The following is a 17,454-nucleotide window of genomic DNA, read 5'->3' as shown; positions in this document are numbered from 1 at the left end:
CTGCCAAATGCCAGGAGTTCGATCCTCACTGGCTCAAGGTTGACTCAGCCTTCCATCCTTCCAAGGTTGGTAAAATGAGGACCCAGATTGTTGGGGTCAATATGCTGACATTGTAAATCGCTTAGAGAGGGCTGTAAAGCACTGTGAAGTGGTATATAAGTAAGAGCTATTGCTATTGCTAAAATACTACAGATAGACCCAGGCATATGACCCCAATTGAGCCCAAAACTTCCATTGCTAAGCAAGAAAGCTGTTAAGTGAGTTGAAGCCCATTTTATGACCTTTTTGCCATGTTGTTAAGTGAATCTGGCTTCCCCCAACTGATTTTGCTTATTGGAAACTGGCTGAGAAGATTACAGATGGTGATCACATGACCCCAGGACAATGCAACTGTCATAAATACATGTAAGTTGCCAAGTGCCCAAATTTTGATCATGTGACCATGGGGATGCTGCAATGGTCTGTAGGAAGTTAGCACCCACACCTCTCCTCGAAAGTTGAAATATCCTAGGAAATATTAAAAAGGCAGAATATTTCCCCTAAAAAGAATAGAAACTCAGAAGCAGAAACTCACCCCCCCACACACCTTTGTTAATGGGTGGGCTATAAAGGCCTGGGCCAGAATATTTTACATAACAAAGATCTCCAGGTAAAGCTATAGCAACTGCTCAAAAGCCTTTTCAGTGCATCATCATCCAGCAAGGCTCAACCAAGCCTGGAACTCAGGACAGCCTACAGAGTTGCCCCTGCATGGCCTCATGGGAGTCTGACAACCAGTTAGAAACAAGCTTCAATTCAAATCCCAACAAAGGTTATAAAATCCAGGCACTCTGAGCACCTCAGCCTCTTCTTGACCTTCTCTTTTCACCTTGAAGCATGTGATCATCCTTCCTTTTCACTCTGGGGCTCCAGGCCATGTGGTCCTGTCCTTTAAACCTTCCAAACAGCCTCCATGTTTCCAGTGTCTTTTTCCCCCACTTGGAACTGAACCCAGAAGGATATTTCTTCCAACAGTCGTAAAGATGAAAACTGGTCATAAGTCACTTTTTTCAGTGCCACTGCAACTTCAAACAGTCACTAAACAAACGGTTCGAAGCCGAGAACTATCTGTATTTGTTTTGATTTATTGTGAAAGGAGGGCAAAGCAATCCTAGTTAATGTTGAAGTTTTATGTAAAATGCCACTGAATGGCCAACTTGATACCACAAAAGTGAGCAGGATTGGCTGCCATACTCTGCACTAGGACAGACTGGCAAAGCATGGGCAATAATTGGCTGAAGATCTTCTTTAAGCATTCAGACAAACACCATTAAGACATATGAAGAATGGCTGCAGGATTTGGGTCCGCTAATCTAAAGAAAAGAAGAATTACAGGAGACGTGGTAGAAATATTACAGTATTTGAGGGGCTGCCACAAAGAGGAGGGGGTCAAATTATTCTACAAAGCACCAGAGGGCAGAAAACTAATCAAAGAGAGAAGCAACTTGAAATCAAGGAGAGACTTCCTAACAGTGAGGACAATTAATCAGTGGAAAAGCTTGCCTTCAGAAGTTGTGGGTGCTTCATCACTGGAGATTTTTAAGAAGAAACTAGACAGTCACTTATCTGAAATGGTATAGATTCTTCCAGAGGTGGTATTCAGCCAGTTCTGACCAGTTCTGGAGAACCGGTAGCGGAAATTTTGAGTAGTTCAGAGAACTGGCAAATACCGCCTCTGACTGGCCCCGCCCCCATCTATTCTCTTCCTCCCACGTCCCAGCTGATTGGCTGGGTCTTCTTTTGTTGCCCTGCACAGGAGAAAGGAGCTGGAAAGCAGGTTAGAGGGGTAGGAAGGGAATGGGGATTTTGCAGGTAACCTTCCCCTGCCACGCCCACCAAGCCATGCCCACCAAGCTACTCCACACCCACCAAGCCACACCATGCCCACCAAGCCACAGCCACCAAGCCATGCCCACAGAACCAGTACTAAAACAATTTGAATGCCACCACTGGATTATCTTGCTTGAGCAGCGGGCTGGACTAGAAGAGCGCCAAGGTCCCTTCCAGTTTATTCTAATCATTCTGAAAGCATTTAATGCCCACAAATAATGAGAGCGTTAAGAGATCACAGGCTGAATTGAAATCCATCCTATATTGGGTATTTGAAGTTCATTATGAGTATGCCATACCTGTATTTCATATTTTCAGATTGGAAAATTCTACAGGAGACTAAGGCAACATAAAATATACCATGCTGGTAGCCTGATAGCATACATTCTTTCCCATTAGCCAAAGACTGCTGAAGAATATTACTGTAAAAGGTGAAGGGAAAAAAGGAGAAAAGCTTTATACAGGAGATGTCAGGAGAAAAATCTCTCAGAAGGAACGTTTCTCAAGGTCTCCAGTCAAGGAAGAAAAAGTTCCCAAATAAGCAAGCAAGAGAACCCACTTCATTTGTTCAGAGTTTCAAAGAGTGCTTTAAATAAAGTCCCTTATTAAAGAATGACAGACCTATATTCAGGCCTTGACTTTAAGCATTATCAAGAAGCAAAGAGTTGTCAGGCATTTAAAAAGAATGTTTACCTGGTTAGTCACTAGGACGGCCACAGAGAGACCCATTTAGTCCAGTTCTTTCATTGTCTTTCATCACCAAAGGTGAGTCATCTTACAAAGGGAGCAAATGGGCTGGAATCAGGGCTTTGATGAGTCAGGCATGAGCCAGGAACTCAAAGAACAGGAGCCTGAGGAAGACTGAAATATATCAACACCTCCCAAAAGGTACGTAGTATATGAAACTAACATAGATTTCACTGATCGTAGTTCTCTCTGAGCTTAAGTTGATCTCACCTACACACCCTCATGATTCTGACTGCATGTTGCAGGCTCAGATGGATCCTTCTATACTTATGGAATCCGAATAGGTTTGCTACACCACTTTAGAGAGACACTACAATTTATAGTAGTAATAGAACACAGGTTTTGTAGGCTAAATGTTCCAGTTTTGGTCCTCATGTATAAGTGTCTGTCTGAAAATGGGGAAAACCAGGAAGTGGAGGCCATCCTGATCTAAAAGGATGGGGACTTTGACTCAGCCTACAGCAACTTTCTTCCTCTCCGATCACTATTCTGCCAATCTGGACACCAGATAGCGAACTGCCTGAAGTTGTATAACAGGTCCACTCAAAACCTCACACAACATACTAAAGGTTGTATTTGTATAACATACGAAATTAGCTTTAATCATTGTTAAGAGTTTTGTGTAAAAACCCAGCCTGCTGTATGTAAATAATAATTCATGACTGTGCAAACCCAGAAAATGGGTTCATTCAGAGAACTTAAGTCTCAGCCAATCTCCTACTGCTTCTCACTGAACTGCCTACTTAGCGTTCTTGGATTAATCAAAGTTATGGTCAGTCTGGGAAACTAATTGCTTTTCTAGCCTTTTCCGTATGTCTCCGTTACTCATCCTGTTTCTCCTCTTTTGCGTTTCTCTTCCTTCAGAAGATGTTGGAACCTCAACTTAGAGGAAAGACATTCATAGCTTATGGCTGCAAAAGAAATTGCCCTCCTGTTCTATTATTGATCAATACATAGTAACATAGGCCTAAGACAGAAGTAGGCTGCAATTAAACAATTAAAAATCTCATAAAGAACCTGGGGCATAGCTGTACCACAAAGAAATCTGAATGATGAATTCATAAGATGTTAGTTGCTTAGTTAGATCTCCGCTGTGTAAAAACGTATTAAGAAATTATGTGAAAATAGGCAAATCTGTTCTTTAAAAAAAAGCTAAGCCCACATTCCAAAAGATATTGAATGCATGTATGGGCTACATAGTATGGCTCTCAGTTTCAAAATGAATGATTGGAACTATTTTTCAGAAGGTTTGTTTGGATATGACAACGTACATGGTCACAACTTCCTCTGTTCCTGTAATATGATATCAAAATTCCTACTGGAAATGGTGACAAGCCCAAAGATTTATTCTCCTGTCCCAATATCCAAAGACTGCCAACACTGCAAAAAGAAATTGCCCAAAGCGTTTCTCACTGCACCAAACCTTAAAACTGGATGTAAAATTATCTGATTTGTGACTGTTGAGAAAAACAGTGGGCTTCCCATATCACTTTCAAAATCTGGCTAAGAAAACAACAAAAATAGCAACAGCAGAAAACTTTAAAATGAGTTAGTTTTGTAACCCCTGTCATTGCTTGGAAACTACTGACATAACAGTTTAATGTGATCACCGTTTAATATTTAGTTTATTATTGTGTTGGATCCTGGAAAGATGCATAATATGAATTGTTTGCCTGTTTCATTTCTCATCACAGCCAACATACATGAGGTCTCTCCTTTGCTTTCCTCTATTTCCTGCTGTCTTCGCTATTATAAGTTGTGTTGTGGGAGTTCTATTTATAGTACAAGGAAAGGAAAAAGCACTTCTGGAGGCAGGAAAACCAACCAAGGAAAGAATCAGAGGAAGTGCGGCTGCCATTTTACCAAACAATTTGGAAAGCATTGAGCTTCGAAACTCACAAGTGTTGTCATTGTTGCTAAGAATATGAACTGAGCACAATTCCTTTGTTTGTCCTCCAGAAGTATTCAAAAGGGCAGCTTGAATGAGAAGGATAACAGAATGAAGAAATCCTAATTTAATCTGTGTACTAAGTAGCAGAGCAGTACAGAGGTAAAGTATCCAGTCTACATTTTTATTTCTAGATTTCTTAGCGATGCAAATAAGGTTGTCTTTCATCAGAATTCTGCTTCCCTAAGCTCACTGCTCCATCTCTGTGTTTATTACTTTGATTGGCTGGGATCGATGGGAATTGTACTTTGGCACCTGAAAACTAAATGTGCTGGGGACATTGAATCTCAAGTGGAAGAAACTGGGATGCCAATACAGGTGCTGTGTCAGAATTTCTATAGATACAAAAGGAGACTGTAATAAATCAAAGAAAGATGAAGTCTGACAATATCTAATGCCCGTGTTCTTGAATTACTCATGTCTACATTACTGAAAAAGTACACTGTTAAACTTGTTGTGTCTGGCTTGTGGCAAATATCAGAAATTGTATGAGTGGGACATGATCTAAATGTCTGGTCTTACAAGGGCTGATCCTACTGCTAAAAGCAGCTAGAGACCATTTAGCGACGTATCTGCAAAATCTCCTGATGTCTTCTCACTGGGGAAATTTTGTAATTGCATGGATTTTGTTGGCTTGCTTTCATGGATTCAGAACTTTCATTAAGACACACTGGTCACTGTGAGAACGGGCTGTGATTCACAGAATCCTATGCCTTCATAAATGTGTTAGGCTTTACAACGGTCCAAAACTTTGTTATTGTTATGGTTGTTGTTGTTGTTCTAGCTTTTTTGGTTTCTACTACTCTCCTGAACCATTTAGAACATAATTTAGTAGAAAAGAAACTATAAATAAACTGATGGTGATGAATACTATCAAGATAGGATAGCTGTATTTGTTTGAAACAATGGCAAATAGTTTGTTCTTTGTGTTGGTAGAAAACATCAGTGGTGTAGTCGCCTCTGGTCTGAGATCTGAAAAGTATTAGCTGCCCATTCTCAACTAGCACTCTAATTTCAGCGGCTAACTTAAAAATCCAGGGTGACTTCTTTCCAACCTCTTGTGTCTTGAGGGGAAGTATAATGGCAGTCACAACTGTACAATGAAAGTCCATCCTTTTTCAGTTCATGAACCTTGTTGAGCTCCACTCCACCACAAATGTGCATGTTGCCTTATCAATCTGTATATTTCTTTTATTGCCCCACTTCCCAGTCACTGGCTTCATCTGACTTCCCTCCCCCAGTTGAGAAAATGACAAAGCCTAGTCTAACACATCTTTAAAAACCATAAGGCTCCCTTTCGCGATATCAGGAGAAGATGGGGACTCCAATACAGCTAGGGATGTTTATATAAGTCAACTTTCTTCATGTGCTGGGTGTAACATGAAGGTAGAGTCACAATGGAAGAATTGTGGTACCAGAGCATATTTCTACTATGGTAAGATTAAATATAGGCCCTTTGTCTATTCTGCATAATGAAATACATTTTTGGAGAAGTTTGTTTTGCCTCTAAGAAAATCAAATTTGTAGGCGTTTCTGGAAGTTAAAAGTTGAAGAGGCATATTACTGTTCTGCAGATATTTTTAAAAGTTAATGTTATGTACAAAATTACGTAGAGCCACATGAGACTTGCATGTTCACCTAATAACAAAAGTGTGTAAATAGAAAGTAGTATAAATTAATAAGATGAGAACATGGGAATATTTGAAACTCTGCTAGACTGAACTGAACAGTTATTTATGTTTGCAAGCATATACATGCAACTGGGGGGGGGATTTTTTTGTGCCTGCAAGCGCCTCCATGATATGCTCCTATCTAATACGTTTTGATTACACTATTTTAATTTTTGAAAATAAATGAAAAGCAGGCACATTGCAAAGCAAAATTCCAAATCCAGATGTAAAATTGATCTAAAAACACTTAAAAACTAGAATGTAAACCCTGAAAGGTGATTTTTTTAAAAAAATTTAGTGGTGGAAAGTAGCATCTGGGATTACTAAGAGAGCAGGTAGCAGGAAGTGGCCTCACCAGTTTTAGTTCTGGTGAATGGTACTTTGGGGTCTGACTATATTTCCTGCACTCATTTTTTGAAAGCACTCATAACATTATCATATGTTTTGGGACTCAGATATTACACTCTAATTCTAGAATGGAAGAGTGCTTGGGGAATGCTTTCTAGATGTCTTCTTGATGAAATGGATTACAGCTTCCAAAATTTGCAGCCAGTTCTTTCCCATAAAGCGAAGATATTAGATTGTAGAAAGCTGATGTGTCCATTGCCTCCTGACTGGTATAGATGTGAATAAAGAAAAACAAAAACAACTTTCTAATGGAAACCCTCACAGACATACAGTACAGTCTTGAGAAATAACTACACAACCACAATAATGCTGTTGTTCCAAGAATTTAGTCAGCTTGCATTCCACAAATAGCGCAGCATTCCTCAAAGACAGATCTCTGAGCTGTAGTGCTAATTCGTTTTTTGAAACTTAGAGGGTTTTTAAGGCCATATGAAGGATGGCAGGAGTTTGGTCAGTCAAAGCAGAACAGATTTTCTAAAAACAAAAATCTCAGTCTTTGGCTGCCTCCTTCCTTGGATCCCTGCTGACGAGTTTCAGCTGATAGAAGAGAAGAACTGTTGGGTTTGTTCAGTCATGATGTTCAGTCTTGTGTCTGACTCATGACATCAAATTTAAGATTGTATAGGCAGTAGAACAATAACAAAGCTTCAGGGCGATCAAACCATAAATGTTATTGTTCTTGGCTGAATCATGGCTTCTGTTCACATTTATTGTGTAATCTATGGGCAAAAGAAGTCCAAAACTTTGTCCTTTCATTGTTAATGTTGTTGTTGTTCTGCAGACTTTTGGTTTCTACTACTCTCCTGAACCATTTAGAACATAATTTAGTAATCCAGAAAAGAAACTATAAATAAACTGATGGTGATGAATACTATCAAGATAGGATAGCTGTATTTGTTTGAAACAATGGCAAATAGTTTGTTCTTTGTGTTGGTAGAAAACATCAGTGGTGTAGTCGCCTCTGGTCTGAGATCTGAAAAGTATTAGCTGCCCATTCTCAACTAGCACTCTAATTTCAGCGGCTAACTTAAAAATCCAGGGTGACTTCTTTCCAACCTCTTGTGTCTTGAGGGGAAGTATAATGGCAGTCACAACTGTACCATGAAAGTCCATCCTTTTTCAGTTCATGAACCTTGTTGAGCTCCACTCCACCACAAATGTGCATGTTGCCTTATCAATCTGTATATTTCTTTTATTGCCCCACTTCCCAGTCACTGGCTTCATCTGACTTCCCTCCCCAGTTGAGAAAATGACAAAGCCTAGTCTAACACATCTTTAAAAACCATAAGGCTCCCTTTCGCAATATCAGGAGAAGATGGGGACTCCAATACAGCTAGGGATGTTTATATAAGTCAACTTTCTTCATGTGCTGGGTGTAACATGAAGGTAGAGTCACAATGGAAGAATTGTGGTACCAGAGCATATTTCTACTATGGTAAGATTAAATATAGGCCCTTTGTCTATTCTGCATAATGAAATACATTTTTGGAGAAGTTTGTTTTGCCTCTAAGAAAATCAAATTTGTAGGCGTTTCTGGAAGTTAAAAGTTGAAGAGGCATATTACTGTTCTGCAGATATTTTTAAAAGTTAATGTTATGTACAAAATTACGTAGAGCCACATGAGACTTGCATGTTCACCTAATAACAAAAGTGTGTAAATAGAAAGTAGTATAAATTAATAAGATGAGAACATGGGAATATTTGAAACTCTGCTAGACTGAACTGAACAGTTATTTATGTTTGCAAGCATATACATGCAACTGGGGGGGGGGATTTTTTTGTGCCTGCAAGCGCCTCCATGATATGCTCCTATCTAATACGTTTTGATTACACTATTTTAATTTTTGAAAATAAATGAAAAGCAGGCACATTGCAAAGCAAAATTCCAAATCCAGATGTAAAATTGATCTAAAAACACTTAAAAACTAGAATGTAAACCCTGAAAGGTGATTTTTTTAAAAAAAATTTAGTGGTGGAAAGTAGCATCTGGGATTACTAAGAGAGCAGGTAGCAGGAAGTGGCCTCACCAGTTTTAGTTCTGGTGAATGGTACTTTGGGGTCTGACTATATTTCCTGCACTCATTTTTTGAAAGCACTCATATGTTTTGGGACTCAGATATTACACTCTAATTCTAGAATGGAAGAGTGCTTGGGGAATGCTTTCTAGATGTCTTCTTGATGAAATGGATTACAGCTTCCAAAATTTGCAGCCAGTTCTTTCCCATAAAGCGAAGATATTAGATTGTAGAAAGCTGATGTGTCCATTGCCTCCTGACTGGTATAGATGTGAATAAAGAAAAACAAAAACAACTTTCTAATGGAAACCCTCACAGACATACAGTACAGTCTTGAGAAATAACTACACAACCACAATAATGCTGTTGTTCCAAGAATTTAGTCAGCTTGCATTCCACAAATAGCGCAGCATTCCTCAAAGACAGATCTCTGAGCTGTAGTGCTAATTCGTTTTTTGAAACTTAGAGGGTTTTTAAGGCCATATGAAGGATGGCAGGAGTTTGGTCAGTCAAAGCAGAACAGATTTTCTAAAAACAAAAATCTCAGTCTTTGGCTGTCTCCTTCCTTGGATCCCTGCTGACGAGTTTCAGCTGATAGAAGAGAAGAACTGTTGGGTTTGTTCAGTCATGATGTTCAGTCTTGTGTCTGACTCATGACATCAAATTTAAGATTGTATAGGCAGTAGAACAATAACAAAGCTTCAGGGCGATCCTCAAACCATATCTAATGTTATTGCCCTTCTTGGCTGAATCATGTGGCCAAAACAGTTCTGTTCATGGCTTGTTGCTGCCATTTATTGTGTAATCTATGGGCAAAAGAAGCTTGCTTTGGCCCCAATATATATTTAATGGTACAGCTTTGTCCTTTCAATTGTGGTAATGATCTGTTTTGTCTGTCACTGGAAAAGCAGGATTCAGTGATGGGAGTATCTGCACAGACCTCTCTGCTAGAGAAACACAAATAGAGCAGTGGGGGATATGGGCATCCAAGGGCAAGGAGAACAAGTGTCATCATGTGCACATTGATGTCATCACACCTACAATATAAATGTATGTTATTTGCAAATTTCATAATTTGTGCCTTGCACAATGATGTCATGAGTCACTCATCATCATTGTAGTTTGTACCCATGCCTATCATGGTAGTTAGCTAGTTCATGGTGAATTGCTCTTAAATCCCTTTAAGTAGGGATTAAAACTGCCTACACTCTATAGCCCTTTGGGATTACTTGCTGCTTCACTGGAAAAAAAAATGAACAGCCTGATTGTGAAAACAAAAGCACATTTTTCATGATTGTTTGCATATGCATGATTCTAAACTTCTGCAATCTGGTTATGTCCACACAAGGTTGTAGTGTATTTGAACTGTCTACAACTAGTTCGATGCATCTGGTAAGTACTTGGACTGACAAAAATACATTTTAAAAATTGTGAGAAAATAACAGAAGATACCTACTACTTTCTCCTAGAACATCTCCCTCTGGTTTACAGATCAAGAATTCATACTAGCATAAAATGTCCACGCGGCACATGAACTGATGAACTCATGATAAAATTCATGTGCTTCTCCACACAGAAGTAGCTCACTCATCTAGAGTTAAGATGGTGTCAGTCACCTTCTTCCTTCCTGAGGATATTTTTATCCTCAATCCCACACTCTCCATCCTCTCTCCCTCTTTATCTTTCTCTCTCCCCCTCCCTTCCCCTTCCCCCCTCCAGCGAACATATACTTGCCATTCTCCTTTCCTTTCAAATGCTTCTTCCTTCCTCAAGTAATGGCTGCTCAGTGTTGGACAGTGGGTCCAGTTTACTCTTTCAGATTTTGAAAATGTTGATTGGGCCAGTGGAGTGCAAGCTCACCACCTTTCTCAAAGGTGTCCTCCTTGGGTGAAAAGCTATGTCCAGTAGTAAGTACCGTCCTCTTTCTGTTAAGCTCCACCTTCCTCCATCCCTTTGCCTCTGACCATGTGAGGGTTTTTTCTCCCTTAGTTTACTCAGAGATCTTTGGGAAAGGTTTTCTTTCACTGCTCTTTGTTTCAAATTCTGTTGGTGAACAGCCTCCAACTACAGGTCCAGTCTATGATTGATTCCCCATCAGCATTTCTTACCTGTTGTTATTACATTTGGGATCCATCTTTGTGTGGTTGAAGTATAAAACCTTTCAAGCTCAGAATTTCTTTTGTCTTGATCTTTATTGGCAATGTCTCATCCACATAATGATCCAAGGAAGGTTTCCAGAGCTCTTTCTCTGACTTTCCCTGTTAGATGGGTCCGCGGGAATAAGAGGCAGGATGCGGCAGGAACAGGTAACAGTCTTTATTTCGTGAATTAAGAAAAAAGCCCCTCAGCCGTGGCTGGCATTGGCTTTTGTAGCCAGCGCTGTCCAAGGCTTCAGCCACTGACGGGACTTTATTTCTCCCACCAGTGGCTGGGCCACTGAGTGGAGTCTGTTAGCCGACTCCACTCGATGGCCATATTAGGTAATACTTAACACCTTTCCCTTCCTAGTTAGAGTTCATCCAATCAGCGCCAGTGTACCTCACATAATCGCATAGGTAGGCGGGGCTTTGAGTGGTACAATTGGACCTGCGCACATCACTCATTCCTGGGGCGGCGGCCTGAGCGGGTAGGTCGGCCACTGCTCCAGTCCCTGCATCTTGAAGTCATCTTGTGGCGTGGCAGGAACTGTTGAGCCTGAGGCCTCAGACGTACTTAGGTGTCCCCGTGTTCTGTTCGGGGTTGAGGCTAGCCCATCAGTCCTTGTTCTGGGTTCTGCAGGTAGGGTCTCTGCTAGGGGTCGTTTCGCTTGTTCAAGTTGGATTTCTGGTCAGTTGTCTGCGGTCGGCCTCTAATTTGGTCGATGTGTCTTTCCCACTGTTTTCTTTCCTCTGTCTCCACTCGATAGGATCTGGGTCTGGTGACTGCAGTGATTTTGGTGGGTACCCAAATGGGTCCCTCTATGTAATTGTGTGTGTAGACCAGGTCCTCTATGGAAAAGTTCTTACATTTCCCGGTGGAGTCTATTGGAGTTTCGGGACTGTAGTTTGGGTGGATTCTGTATAGTGTTGATCGGAGCTTCCAGCCCATCAATAGCTCTGCTGGGCTGCAGTGTGTTGTCACATGGGGTGTGATGTGTTGGGCCAGCAGCATTCTGTCAATCCTTTCCTGCCAGTCCCCTTTACCCATTTTCCTGAGGGTTTCCTTGGTCGTTCAGACCATTCTCTCTGCCTGCCGTTCATGCTCAGATGTGCAGGTGCTGAAAGTACGTACCTGATTCCTAGTCCAGCTAGGAAACCTTCAAATGGTTGTGATGTTAACTGGGGCCCATTATCGGAAATGAGGATGTCAGGTAGTCTGTAGGTGGAGAACAGCTTGCAAAGGACTCTTATGGTCGCTTTGGTGGTGGTGGATGTCATCCAGATTACCTCTGGCCATTTAGAGTACATATTGACCACTATGAGGAATGTTTGTCCTTGACAGGGCCCAGCGAAGTCGAGGTGCACTCAGGCCGATGGGGCTGTGGGTGTCTCCTACTTCCTAGGGCTGGCTGTTGGAGGGGCTGGTCAGGTTACTTGACAGGGAATGCAGGTGGCGACCCTGGTCTCTATTTCTTTGTCCAGCCCCGGCCACCACACATAGCTTCTGGCTGGGGCTTTCAGGAGGACTATCCCTGGGTGGCCCTCGTGTAGTATTGTTAGAACTTTGTTTCTTAGGGATGACCACTCTCTACTACAGCCCTTGAGTACGAATAGCTTAGCCTGCCTGTTTTTATATGGTTTGAGTTCATCCCCTTCTATGGATTCCAGCCATCCCCTCCATACCTAGTTTGAAATTTGTGCCATGGTTTTGTCATGTACCGTGAGTCTGGCGATTTCTACAGATGTCATCAGTCCAGGCTGTAGTTCTTCTACTAGAAGTACTGTGGTGGAGGGTGCTGGGTCTTCAACAATATCCGGAAGGGGGCAGTGACTCAACATGTCGGTGTTTGAAGTACTGTTAGAACTTTGTTTCTTAGGGATGATCACTCTCTTTCCTCATAATATACAGCCCTTGAGTACGGATAGCTTAGCCTGCCTGTTTTTATATGGTTTGAGTTCATCCCCTTCTATGGATTCCGGCCATCCTCTCCATACCTAGTTTGAAATTTGTGCCATGGTTTTGTCATGCACCATGAGTCTGGCGATTTCTACAGACGTCATCAGTCGTCAGGCTGTAGTTCTTCTACTATAAGTACTGTGGTGGAGGGTGCTGGGTCTTCAACGATATCCGGAAGGGGGCAGCGACTCAACACGTCAGTGTTTGAAATGTCTTTTCCTGGCCGATGAATTAGACAGTAGCTGTATGTGGCCAGGAATACAGTCCATCTTAACATCCTGGGTGATAGGATGTTTGGTGTAGGTCTATCTCCGGCAAGGATGCCCAGCAGTGGTTTATGGTCGGTAATTTAGGTTGAATTGTCTTCCATGCAGGTATTCATGGAAGCGTTTGACCCCTGCTACTGCGGCAAGCGCTTCCTTGTCAATTTGGCTATAGTTCCTTTGTGTTTTGGATAGTGTTTTAGAAAAATATGTGATGGGGCTTCTATCCCATTGGGTAGTTTGTGGTTGAGGACTGCTCCGATTCCATAGGGAGAGGCGTCGCATGTGAGTGTCAATGAAGTGTCTCGCTGTATTGCATGAGAACTCTGTTGGATGTCAGGATGTTTTTAATTTTTTTAAAAGCGTTGGCCTCGCGTTGTCCCCAGGTCCAGTTGGTCCTCTTATTAAGCAGTCTGTGGAGTGGTTCTGTGATAGTTGCTTTCCAGTTTATAGTCAAAGACGTCGCTGAATTCCTGTTCCAGTTCTGCGATGTCTGCTGCCAGGTGCGGGGTGGTGGTCTCTGCTATGTGAACGCTGGTGATGTTGATCTGGAGCAGCTGGAACCATTCTCTTCCCAGTAGGCTTGGCAGGTTCCGGTCTACTATGGTGAGTGGCAGGTTCCCTTGATAGCAGCCATATTTTATGTGGACTGTTTTCCTGCCCAGTACAGGCATGCAGCTGCCCTGGTAGTCCCTTAATATGATAGTCTGTGGTTCCAGTTGGTCATGCTGCAGTTTGGGTTGGAGTCTCTTGAGGGTGTCCCACAATACCATGGATATGTAAGACCCCAAGTTCACTTCCATCTGGCAGGGCTTGCCCTCGATGGACATGGTGGCCATTACTTTGTTGGCCTCGTAGGCATTGGCGTGTCTCACCTGGGTCTGGGCATACCCAATGAAGGTGAAGTGTGCTTCTTCTTCCCTGGCATCATCTCTCCTTTTGAATTTCCCACCAGAGGCCTTCCACCCCTCCCCCTTGGTGACCATCTTGCCTCGTGGGTGACAATGCCTGCCTACCTTGCTTGTTGGTTGGTTGGATGGCCCGGCATATCTCCGCGATGTGGCTTCTGCGCTCACATCTTCGGCAAATAGTGTCTTTAAAATGGAATGCCGGCAGTGTTGATGTCCCCTGCAACCCCCGCACTCTTTATTTCTCGGTTTCCTGTCTAGCTTACCAGGCTTCACCTTGTGCACTTCCTCGTCTTCGTCTTCGCTTGCTTCGGAGGTGGAGGCATTGTGGTTGGGGTATTGATCCATCTTGGTTGCATGGATCCTCCCTGTCCCTCTGATCTGCGCTGGCGAGTTGTCAGAGGACTCTGCGGCTCGCGCCTCATTGATGGCTTCTTTGAAGGATACATCCTCCCGGGCCAAGAGTTTCTTTTCTAGGGCTGGGTCCCTCATTCCCAGGATTATTTGGTCTTGGATCATTCCTTCAGTGTCTGGGAATCTGCAGTTTTTGGCTATCTTCCACAAGTCCACCATGAATGAGTTGATTGTCTCCCCCTCTCTCTGGCTCTGCATGTAAAAGTCATACTAGCTTGCCAGGTAGAAGGGAGAGGGGCCGTAGTGTCCCTTGAGTGCCTGTTGGAGTTTGTCCCAGGACACGCTCTGCAGGTCGTCCGCTATTAGGGCATCTGCCATCTCATAGATTTTGGTGTTGCAGTAGGTCAGGAACAATGCTTTTTTCTGTGCATCGGGGGCTGCTTGGAGGCCGTTGACTTCCAGGTGCAGGTCGAATTGGCCCATGTATGAGGACCATTTCTCCTTTGCCGGGTCATAGGGGATCAACATTGGGCAGTGTGCCAGGCTGTTCAATCATTGAGCCATGTTGGTCAGCGGGGTTGCGATCATTGCGATGGCCAGTAAAATGGTGTCTGAGTCCCACAAGGTGTCCTTTGTTCTCTCCACAGCTCAGGATCCCACCTTCGTTGCCAGTGTTAGATGGGTCCACGGGAATAAGAGGCAGGACACATCAGGAACAGGTAACAGTCTTTATTTTGTGAATTAAGAAAAAAGCCCCTCAGCCGCGGCTGGTGCCGGCTTTTGTAGCCAGCACTGTCCAAAGCTTCAGCCACTGAGGGGACTTTATTTCTGTTAGCCAACTCCACTCTATGGCCATATTAGGTAATACTTAACATTCCCCACACAGCAATAAATGAGAATATATGAAGGGTCCTTGGTGCTCTTTGAACTTGCATATTTTCCTGCAGATATTTCATTACCCAAACCAGGTAACGTCATCAGTGCTAGTCCTGATAACCAACCTAACTCAGAGAGCACCAAGGATACCAGCAGTGCTGGTAGAGGATACCACCTGAGTAATGCTGAGAGGACATTATAGTCTTCTACTCATATGCCAAATTCTCTTGGCCAGTTTACATGACTGGAAGGAGGGATACTCTTACCACTGTGCCCCACTGTGTCCCAGTCATACCTTAGCTTCTGAGAGTGGATTTGGAATCTATTGTAAGGAAGGCAGAAATGAATCGGGAGAGGTCTGTGGTATGGGGGGGTTCTTAAAGGACTCTTCCCCAAAGAACTCTAGCCTCTTGGGATATCAATGTTGTATTAATGTAGCTATCAGCAACAGGCGTACAAGCATTTCACACATTTTCTTAATAATGTGTGCATGCAACTTAAAAAATGGCAAAAAGGATTTCCCAGTTGCATCTGTACATCAATGTCTTATGATGATGGGTTGTATGCTGCAAAGGAGCAGGAACAATATGAAGATAAAGAGTCTTTTCTTCTATGTCTCTAATATTGTCAATGTGGAATTTTAATCATGGTGTAGTTCATGAACTGTGGGCCCCACCTGACTGAGGGAACAATGTGAGCTCTTTTTCTATCTTAATTGTGCAGGCTGGAAATACACTAAACCTTTTTACCCCCTCAAAGCCAAGCATTTGTATCCTCTAGTCTGTTTAGGAAAATCCTCAAGATGATGATTAACTGAGTTCCGTACAGGTCACAAGATGTAGAGATGGCATGGGTAACGTTTTGTGTCAGCATTGATGTTGCTGTCCTGGCAGCCACTTGTCACCAAAGGCCATGTTCCTGAAAGTATGACCATAGTTTGAGGAAGGCTGAATTAGACATAACAGAGATGAAGTAGGCCAATCAGAATAATAGATATTGTAAATTGGAACAGACCCTTCAGAAATGCCCTTGCTATGGATATGAATATTTTACTGGTGGCAAACAAGCTAGGTAACTTGGTTGTCAAAGCTGGTGGCCACTCTGGGCATATGATGAAAGAAAATAATATGATCACAATATGCACCTACATCAATCCCGTTGAATGGAATTGTTGTGCATATAAACCATGCACATTGAAAGGAATTCTGCCTTCATGAGGTCATTCAAATTATTGAAAGAAGAGCTTCGGGGAACGTATTAGTGCAAATACGGTTGTTCTCTTTACGGTGTTAAATCAATCTCATTCTTTCTGAACTTCTACCTTTCTTCCTTTAAAGCCAACTCCTGCGAAGGTTTTGCACAGACCAGACTTTTCATTAAATGAAAAGCACAATGGTTAGAGTGCTGGTCTGAAGGCCTATCCATACAGGCTCTGTTCCCTGTTCCAGAAATAGCTCTGCCCCTGTACTGTCTTCTACAGGTGAACTGATGTATCTCTGGTTCACTTGCAATAGATCTCAAATGATAGAAAAAACAAATGGAAAGCTTACTACGTCAGGCAAGCTGGTTTTCCACTGGTCAGAACTCTACCTCATCCTGCCTCCTGGACTCTGTGGACTATATTTTGTTCCCCACTTCCATTAGTATCCCATTCCTGCTATCAGTCTATAGACATGTTTCTCTTTTTTTCCAGGTACATAACAATGTGGAACTATGATTAGATAGTGCAGGGCTATACAAATAGTGAAAACAGGAAGTGCAGCTATCTCTGTACTTGCAAGCATGGATGGGATTCTTTTGCAGTATTTACCTCACACTTTCAATCTGATTACATTATAGAAGCTATACAGCAATAGAGGAACAGTGTGGAAGGAAGGGAGGAGGTAGGGGGAGGGGGAGAAGTTGCTGCTAACTACCTTCTTGCCCCACTGCCATTTCTAAGTAAGTTGCTTCCTCAGGCAGTAGCTGGGTAATCAACTCCCTTCTCCACCTCTGACCAATTGGATCATCTGGAATCAAGGAAAGGGGCGGGGGGTCCAATCAAATCATGGCATCTTCAGAAGTCCTGGCAACATCTCTGGGACTCAGTTCTTCTCCTGTATTCCTCATGGGGTGAAGAAAAAGCATCCATGCGACTCTCCCTCTGCCCTCAATCTCTGCCACCTGCAGGAGGGGCTTGACAGAACTGTCTTGGAGGACCCACCTGAGAAGTTTGCCTTGGGTTCCAGAGAGTCTTACTTTAAACTCTGGAGAGTTTGGTGGTAAAAAATATAGATATGTGGTTATTTTGTCATTATGGTT

At 42.6% G+C, this 17,454-nt stretch overlaps 1 long non-coding RNA gene across 2 annotated transcripts in view; it reads left to right on the top strand.

The window, feature by feature from the left end:
• The first annotated feature begins 4,529 nt into the window (after window positions 1-4,529).
• The window catches only part of LOC148132832 (uncharacterized), a 34,300-nt gene continuing 21,375 nt past the window's right edge, over window positions 4,530-17,454 (top strand). For both annotated transcript variants that reach the window (XR_015749744.1, XR_015749745.1), the window contains exons 1-2: window positions 4,530-4,666; window positions 14,925-14,996. This is a non-coding gene — a long non-coding RNA (uncharacterized LOC148132832). The remainder of the gene's footprint in view (window positions 4,667-14,924; window positions 14,997-17,454) is intronic.

Source organism: Notechis scutatus, chromosome 1 (assembly GCF_049901735.1).
Source record: "Notechis scutatus isolate UNSWTSFEM ecotype Mainland chromosome 1, rNotScu1.2, whole genome shotgun sequence".
Classification (NCBI taxonomy): Eukaryota; Metazoa; Chordata; class Lepidosauria; order Squamata; family Elapidae; genus Notechis; species Notechis scutatus.
Note: the sequence above shows the minus strand (reverse complement) of the source record. Positions and strands in the feature narration are given on the sequence as shown.